The 7,636-nt window shown below is 34.8% G+C and overlaps 2 non-coding genes across 2 annotated transcripts; both read right to left on the bottom strand.

Annotated features, from left to right (window-relative positions):
* Positions 1-1,722: 1,722 nt before the first annotated feature.
* Positions 1,723-1,793, bottom strand: TRNAG-GCC (transfer RNA glycine (anticodon GCC)). Its single transcript has one exon. It is a non-coding gene; the product is annotated as a tRNA-Gly (tRNA).
* Positions 1,794-5,829: 4,036 nt separating this feature from the next.
* Positions 5,830-5,900, bottom strand: TRNAG-GCC (transfer RNA glycine (anticodon GCC)). Its single transcript has one exon. It is a non-coding gene; the product is annotated as a tRNA-Gly (tRNA).
* Between the last annotated feature and the right edge of the window lie 1,736 nt (positions 5,901-7,636).

Genomic DNA, 7,636 nt, shown 5'->3' with positions numbered 1-7,636 from the left:
ATCGGGGTGTTACACGATGGATCGTAGAAATATACTTTTGCGTCTCTATCTATCTTTTTCCCTTTCATTCCTTGTCACGACTCGTTCTTTAAGGTAATTAGAATGAGAAACTTTATTGTAAATTAACTTTCACTCTTTCACTTGGATAGTTGAAGTGAATGTGCTCTATATTCTGCCTCATAATATGATATGTATACTGTAAGATGTTTATTTGTTCTCAAAGATATTAGATCTCTACAATGGAAGAAGAATTGTCCAAAACTTAATATTATAGAATAAATGTATCGATCCCATTCTACGGTTGTGAAATAAATGGGTTGTAGCGGTGACTTTCTAGGTAAAAACAGACAATTGCTTGGGCATTGTTTGAGATACTTGATTACTCGAGTTGCAACATGGAAGTGAATGAGACCAGTCTTGTAAAGAAACTTGATGGGTTATTGAACGATGTATGGGATGATAGGTTTTGTTTTGGTATTCTACAATAATGCGTCTATGTTTCTTTAATTTGTACAAATGTCTGGCAATAGAGCCTCACAGTCCCGCAGAAATTTTAGAGAGTTATCAGATGGTGTTGATACAGGTTTGGAGCCTAGAAAGAAGTTGTCACAAATGAGATCATGCAAGTATATTATTTGACAAATCTAAATTCCTTTGATAGAACGGGAGAATTCAAAGCCAAGAAAGTATTTAAGTTGACCTATTTTTTTGATCTTGAAGGATTCCTGGAGAACTACTTTGAGGGTGCTAAATTTAGAAAGTGAATTATCGGCTTGTATCGCATCATACCAATATACTATCAATAATGTGAATGACTAAGGCGAGATTCAGACGCGGCTTGGTGATATTGTGTTGGAACGTGGTTAGCTTCTCATATGTTTTCCTACACGCCTCTTTAAGGCCATATATGGATTTAATAAGCTCTCTCACTTTGTTAGGTCTAGACGAGATAGCCACATGGGTTATTTCCATATAAACAACTTCTTGAAGGTTTCCATCTATGAATGTACTTTTTACATCAAGTTTATGTATATTCCAATTGTGCTTTGAGAGTTAGTGTGACTACTAGAATCACACTGGTCATTTTGGATGGAGGGGAGTATGTATCATAGAAATCTAGTCCCTATATTATGTTATACACTTTTGCCACAATATGGCCTTAAATTGTTCAATATACCATCTCTGTCATGCCTGCTTTTTTATGTCCGTTTGCATCCTAATGGTTTTACATGAGGAGGGAGGTCAACTAGTTTTCATATTCCAGTCCTCTCTAGGGCACCCAACTCGACTTGTTTGGTTTTGTTCGAAGTGTCACACTTATAGCCTCGGCATAAGACTTAGGTTCAGTTTGAACATTAATAGACAAGACAAAATGACAAAGAGATGAGGGGCATATAAGATAAAAACATTGATACGAGATAATATAATTTAAAAAAAACATCACATCGAAGTATAAAATTAAATCTATAGTAGATAGTGGGTAATGCTTAAATTAAATGTTCATAAACCCTATATACAATGCATAATAATAAACTAATTCAAAAACAAACAAAAAAAGAAAAATTTAATTCAAACTATGGTGAAAATAATATTATGCTTTTGAGACTGGTAAATGACAATTTAAAATTAAAATAGAGCTCAGGGAGTTTACACTTCATCCAAACGAAGGATGACTGGTGAGGTTACCAAACATCACTAATTTGTTCATCATAGCTCTACTTGTGCACCAGCCGGGAATCGAACCCGGGTCTGTACCGTGGCAGGGTACTATTCTACCACTAGACCACTGGTGCTTATTGGGAGGACTTGCAAAAGATACTACACATGTAACTATGCAAGTCTATATTATATAATATAACTAATCAATAGTATTTTATATTGCATATGAGTTATGTTGTTATTATTATTATCAACATAATTAAATTTCACTTTACTCTTTAAAAACATGCAAGGTTTAATTTAGTCCCTGAAAAAAAGAACAACAACTTCGAGTCGTTGAGAAGAAAAAGTAAGTTACAGTTTTCAAAATCATGTTTAAATTCTAGAACATTAAAACATTATAAGAATTTTGGAACCTATGATTTTCGCATGATAAACACATTAATAGACATAGCTTCATCTATGATGATGCGATGTGTAACACCCTTCTAAAATACCCCAAAAATTAATTAAAATAATAAACATATAATCAGAGTAATAGTGCACCAAGGGTGTCACACAAACATTCCACACCATTTAAACAATATAACAATCATGCTCTTTTATTTAATTTAAATATAAAGTATTTGCACAATTACGCAGCGGATAGAGATCAACTCAATCATGCAAAACATGTAACATCACATGTAATTTAGTTCAACCACAACGACAATAATAATCAAAGTGTTCCCGCCCGATGTTACATCTATCAGAGCATGACCCACTAGGGAGACTACACTAGACTCCAAGCATTTGCTTCTACTCAACTCATTTCTCGTTACCTGAAAAATAGTTGTAAGGGTGAGTTCCTCAATCAATATAATAAGCATTATAAAACAACATGTAATGCCAAGTAATTAACACATCAATCACCCTAATTGCAATACACATTCAGTAATAGCTCATTGGCTTAAACATCATACTCAACATCAATATACAATACCAGTATAATCTCAAATCATACTTAACAACAACACAACACACGTATAATATTGGAACACATCCATTCATATTATACGCCATACATATTTTTATGCAATGAGACTCTACACATGCGGTACCGACTATTCTCGAACATATAGTTCAAGCTCACCGATCCCTCCAGATACGGCTACTAAGCTCACTAGTCCCACTCATTTGAGACCTAGTGACTCACTCACTAATTCCTCACCATGGGAATTAGCTACAGCCCCGAAGGCTAAACTATGCACACTAATCATCTAGTATGCAAACATCAACAACAACCCACAATGGTTCACTCACTAATTCCTCACTATGGGAATTAGCTACAGCCCCGAAGGCTATGCCATGCATGCTAATCATCTAGCAATGCAACATCAACAATAATTCAAGAATAAACATATGCTCACACTCTGAGCCATACAACAGTCCATTCACACATACATGCATAATATATACATTCACAGCATCATGTACATCATTATACATCATCAATCTTTCATCACATAAGCATGTCAGATTATACCAAACAACAACCACAATATTAGTACATTTCAATATTGCATATACTGCTCAAAACAGCGGGAATTTATCCCTATTACACCATAGGCAACATAGGCCAACCCTCAATTAGGTACATCACGTTTAAAAACAATAATTTTTCACTCTGCAACAGTGTTAACCGGTTAACGCCCTGGGTTAACCGGTTAACGCAGGCAAAACTCACTTTCTGGCAAAACGCAACAGTGTTAACCGGTTAACGCCCTGGGTTAACCGGTTAACGCAGGCAAAACTCAAAATTTTCACATTTCAATACAGTGTTAACCGGTTAACACCCTGGGTTAACCGGTTAACGCAGACCAAACAACAATTCCTGCGCTAACACACGGCAGAATGCAGAATTCCGCCGTTGGAAGACTTCCGGACCTCCGATTCCGATTCCGTAAACAGCTATACGATCGGGAAAACATTACTCACACAAATACCGATTTAATTTCAACTTTCAACACAGTTCATCCAACAACATTTCAACATTTACAAATCCCAATTAGGGTCAAATTAACGGCTTATCACTACCCATGACATATTATCCCAAAATACCCATTAATCGACGATAAACCCCCCTTACCTTAACAATCCGGCGAATCTTTGAGCTTCACGCCTTTCCGTTCTTCAACCTTTGCTCTTCAGCTCCTTTCTCCTCTTCTCTGCCCTTTTCCCTTTTCACGATTTCTCTGTTTTCACGTGAAAATGTTTTTACTCCCGATGGGCTTTTTCCTTAATTCCAACTTATTTATATTTTCCAAATAATAATTATTATTCCAAAATAATAATAATTCAAAAAATAATAATAATAATAAAATTTCCAATTATTTAATTAAATTAATAATTAAATTATTAACTCAATTCAAATAATTATTTTATTATTATCGGGGTGTTACACGATGGATCGTAGAAATATACTTTTGCGTCTCTATCTATCTTTTTCCCTTTCATTCCTTGTCACGACTCGTTCTTTAAGGTAATTAGAATGAGAAACTTTATTGTAAATTAACTTTCACTCTTTCACTTGGATAGTTGAAGTGAATGTGCTCTATATTCTGCCTCATAATATGATATGTATACTGTAAGATGTTTATTTGTTCTCAAAGATATTAGATCTCTACAATGGAAGAAGAATTGTCCAAAACTTAATATTATAGAATAAATGTATCGATCCCATTCTACGGTTGTGAAATAAATGGGTTGTAGCGGTGACTTTCTAGGTAAAAACAGACAATTGCTTGGGCATTGTTTGAGATACTTGATTACTCGAGTTGCAACATGGAAGTGAATGAGACCAGTCTTGTAAAGAAACTTGATGGGTTATTGAACGATGTATGGGATGATAGGTTTTGTTTTGGTATTCTACAATAATGCGTCTATGTTTCTTTAATTTGTACAAATGTCTGGCAATAGAGCCTCACAGTCCCGCAGAAATTTTAGAGAGTTATCAGATGGTGTTGATACAGGTTTGGAGCCTAGAAAGAAGTTGTCACAAATGAGATCATGCAAGTATATTATTTGACAAATCTAAATTCCTTTGATAGAACGGGAGAATTCAAAGCCAAGAAAGTATTTAAGTTGACCTATTTTTTTGATCTTGAAGGATTCCTGGAGAACTACTTTGAGGGTGCTAAATTTAGAAAGTGAATTATCGGCTTGTATCGCATCATACCAATATACTATCAATAATGTGAATGACTAAGGCGAGATTCAGACGCGGCTTGGTGATATTGTGTTGGAACGTGGTTAGCTTCTCATATGTTTTCCTACACGCCTCTTTAAGGCCATATATGGATTTAATAAGCTCTCTCACTTTGTTAGGTCTAGACGAGATAGCCACATGGGTTATTTCCATATAAACAACTTCTTGAAGGTTTCCATCTATGAATGTACTTTTTACATCAAGTTTATGTATATTCCAATTGTGCTTTGAGAGTTAGTGTGACTACTAGAATCACACTGGTCATTTTGGATGGAGGGGAGTATGTATCATAGAAATCTAGTCCCTATATTATGTTATACACTTTTGCCACAATATGGCCTTAAATTGTTCAATATACCATCTCTGTCATGCCTGCTTTTTTATGTCTGTTTGCATCCTAATGGTTTTACATGAGGAGGGAGGTCAACTAGTTTTCATATTCCAGTCCTCTCTAGGGCACCCAACTCGACTTGTTTGGTTTTGTTCGAAGTGTCACACTTATAGCCTCGGCATAAGACTTAGGTTCAGTTTGAACATTAATAGACAAGACAAAATGACAAAGAGATGAGGGGCATATAAGATAAAAACATTGAGACGAGATAATATAATTTAAAAAAACATCACATCGAAGTATAAAATTAAATCTATAGTAGATAGTGGGTAATGCTTAAATTAAATGTTCATAAACCCTATATACAATGCATAATAATTAAAGTGGCCGTGGTTTAAACAAACTAATTCAAAAACAAACAAAAAAAGAAAAATTTAATTCAAACTATAGTGAAAATAATATTATGCTTTTGAGACTGGTAAATGACAATTTAAAATTAAAATAGAGCTCAGGGAGTTTACACTACATCCAAACGAAGGATGACTGGTGAGGTTACCAAACATCACTAATTTGTTCATCATAGCTCTACTTGTGCACCAGCCAGGAATCGAACCCGGGTCTGTACCGTGGCAGGGTACTATTCTACCACTAGACCACTGGTGCTTATTGGGAGCACTTGCAAAAGATACTACACATGTAACTATGCAAGTCTATACTATATAATATAACTAATCAATAGTATTTTATATTGCATATGAGTTATGTTGTTATTATTATTATCAACATAATCAAATTTCACTTTACTCTTTCAAAACATGCAAGGTTTAATTTAGTCCCTGAAAAAAAGAACAACAACTTCGAGTCGTTGAGAAGAAAAAGTAAGTTACAGTTTTCAAAATCATGTTTAAATTCTAGAACATTAAAACATTATAAGAATTTTGGAACCTATGATTTTCGCATGATAAACACATTAATAGACATAGCTTCATCTATGATGATGCGATGGATCGTAGAAATATACTTTTGCGTCTCTATCTATCTTTTTCCCTTTCATTCCTTGTCACGACTCGTTCTTTAAGGTAATTAGAATGAGAAACTTTATTGTAAATTAACTTTCACTCTTTCACTTGGATAGTTGAAGTGAATGTGCTCTATATTCTGCCTCATAATATGATATGTATACTGTAAGATGTTTATTTGTTCTCAAAGATATTAGATCTCTAAAATGGAAGAAGAATTGTCCAAAACTTAATATTATAGAATAAATGTATCGATCCCATTCTACGGTTGTGAAATCAATGGGTTGTAGCGGTGACTTTCTAGGTAAAAACAGACAATTGCTTGGGCATTGTTTGAGATACTTGATTACTCGAGTTGCAACATGGAAGTGAATGAGACCAGTCTTGTAAAGAAACTTGATGGGTTATTGAACGATGTATGGGATGATAGGTTTTGTTTTGGTATTCTACAATAATGCGTCTATGTTTCTTTAATTTGTACAAATGTCTGGCAATAGAGCCTCACAGTCCCGCAGAAATTTTAGAGAGTTATCAGATGGTGTTGATACAGGTTTGGAGCCTAGAAAGAAGTTGTCACAAATGAGATCATGCAAGTATATTATTTGACAAATCTAAATTCCTTTGATAGAACGGGAGAATTCAAAGCCAAGAAAGTATTTAAGTTGACCTATTTTTTTGATCTTGAAGGATTCCTGGAGAACTACTTTGAGGGTGCTAAATTTAGAAAGTGAATTATCGGCTTGTATCGCATCATACCAATATACTATCAATAATGTGAATGACTAAGGCGAGATTCAGACGCGGCTTGGTGATATTGTGTTGGAACGTGGTTAGCTTCTCATATGTTTTCCTACACGCCTCTTTAAGGCCATATATGGATTTAATAAGCTCTCTCACTTTGTTAGGTCTAGACGAGATAGCCACATGGGTTATTTCCATATAAACAACTTCTTGAAGGTTTCCATCTATGAATGTACTTTTTACATCAAGTTTATGTATATTCCAATTGTGCTTTGAGAGTTAGTGTGACTACTAGAATCACACTGGTCATTTTGGATGGAGGGGAGTATGTATCATAGAAATCTAGTCCCTATATTATGTTATACACTTTTGCCACAATATGGCCTTAAATTGTTCAATATACCATCTCTGTCATGCCTGCTTTTTTATGTCTGTTTGCATCCTAATGGTTTTACATGAGGAGGGAGGTCAACTAGTTTTCATATTCCAGTCCTCTCTAGGGCACCCAACTCGACTTGTTTGGTTTTGTTCGAAGTGTCACACTTATAGCCTCGGCATAAGACTTAGGTTCAGTTTGAACATTAATAGACAAGACAAAATGACAAAGAGATGAGGGGCATATAAGATAAAAACATTGAG

The sequence above is a fragment of the Lathyrus oleraceus genome, unplaced genomic scaffold (assembly GCF_024323335.1).
Source record: "Lathyrus oleraceus cultivar Zhongwan6 unplaced genomic scaffold, CAAS_Psat_ZW6_1.0 chrUn0038, whole genome shotgun sequence".
NCBI lineage: Eukaryota > Viridiplantae > Streptophyta > Magnoliopsida > Fabales > Fabaceae > Lathyrus > Lathyrus oleraceus.
Note: the sequence above shows the minus strand (reverse complement) of the source record. Positions and strands in the feature narration are given on the sequence as shown.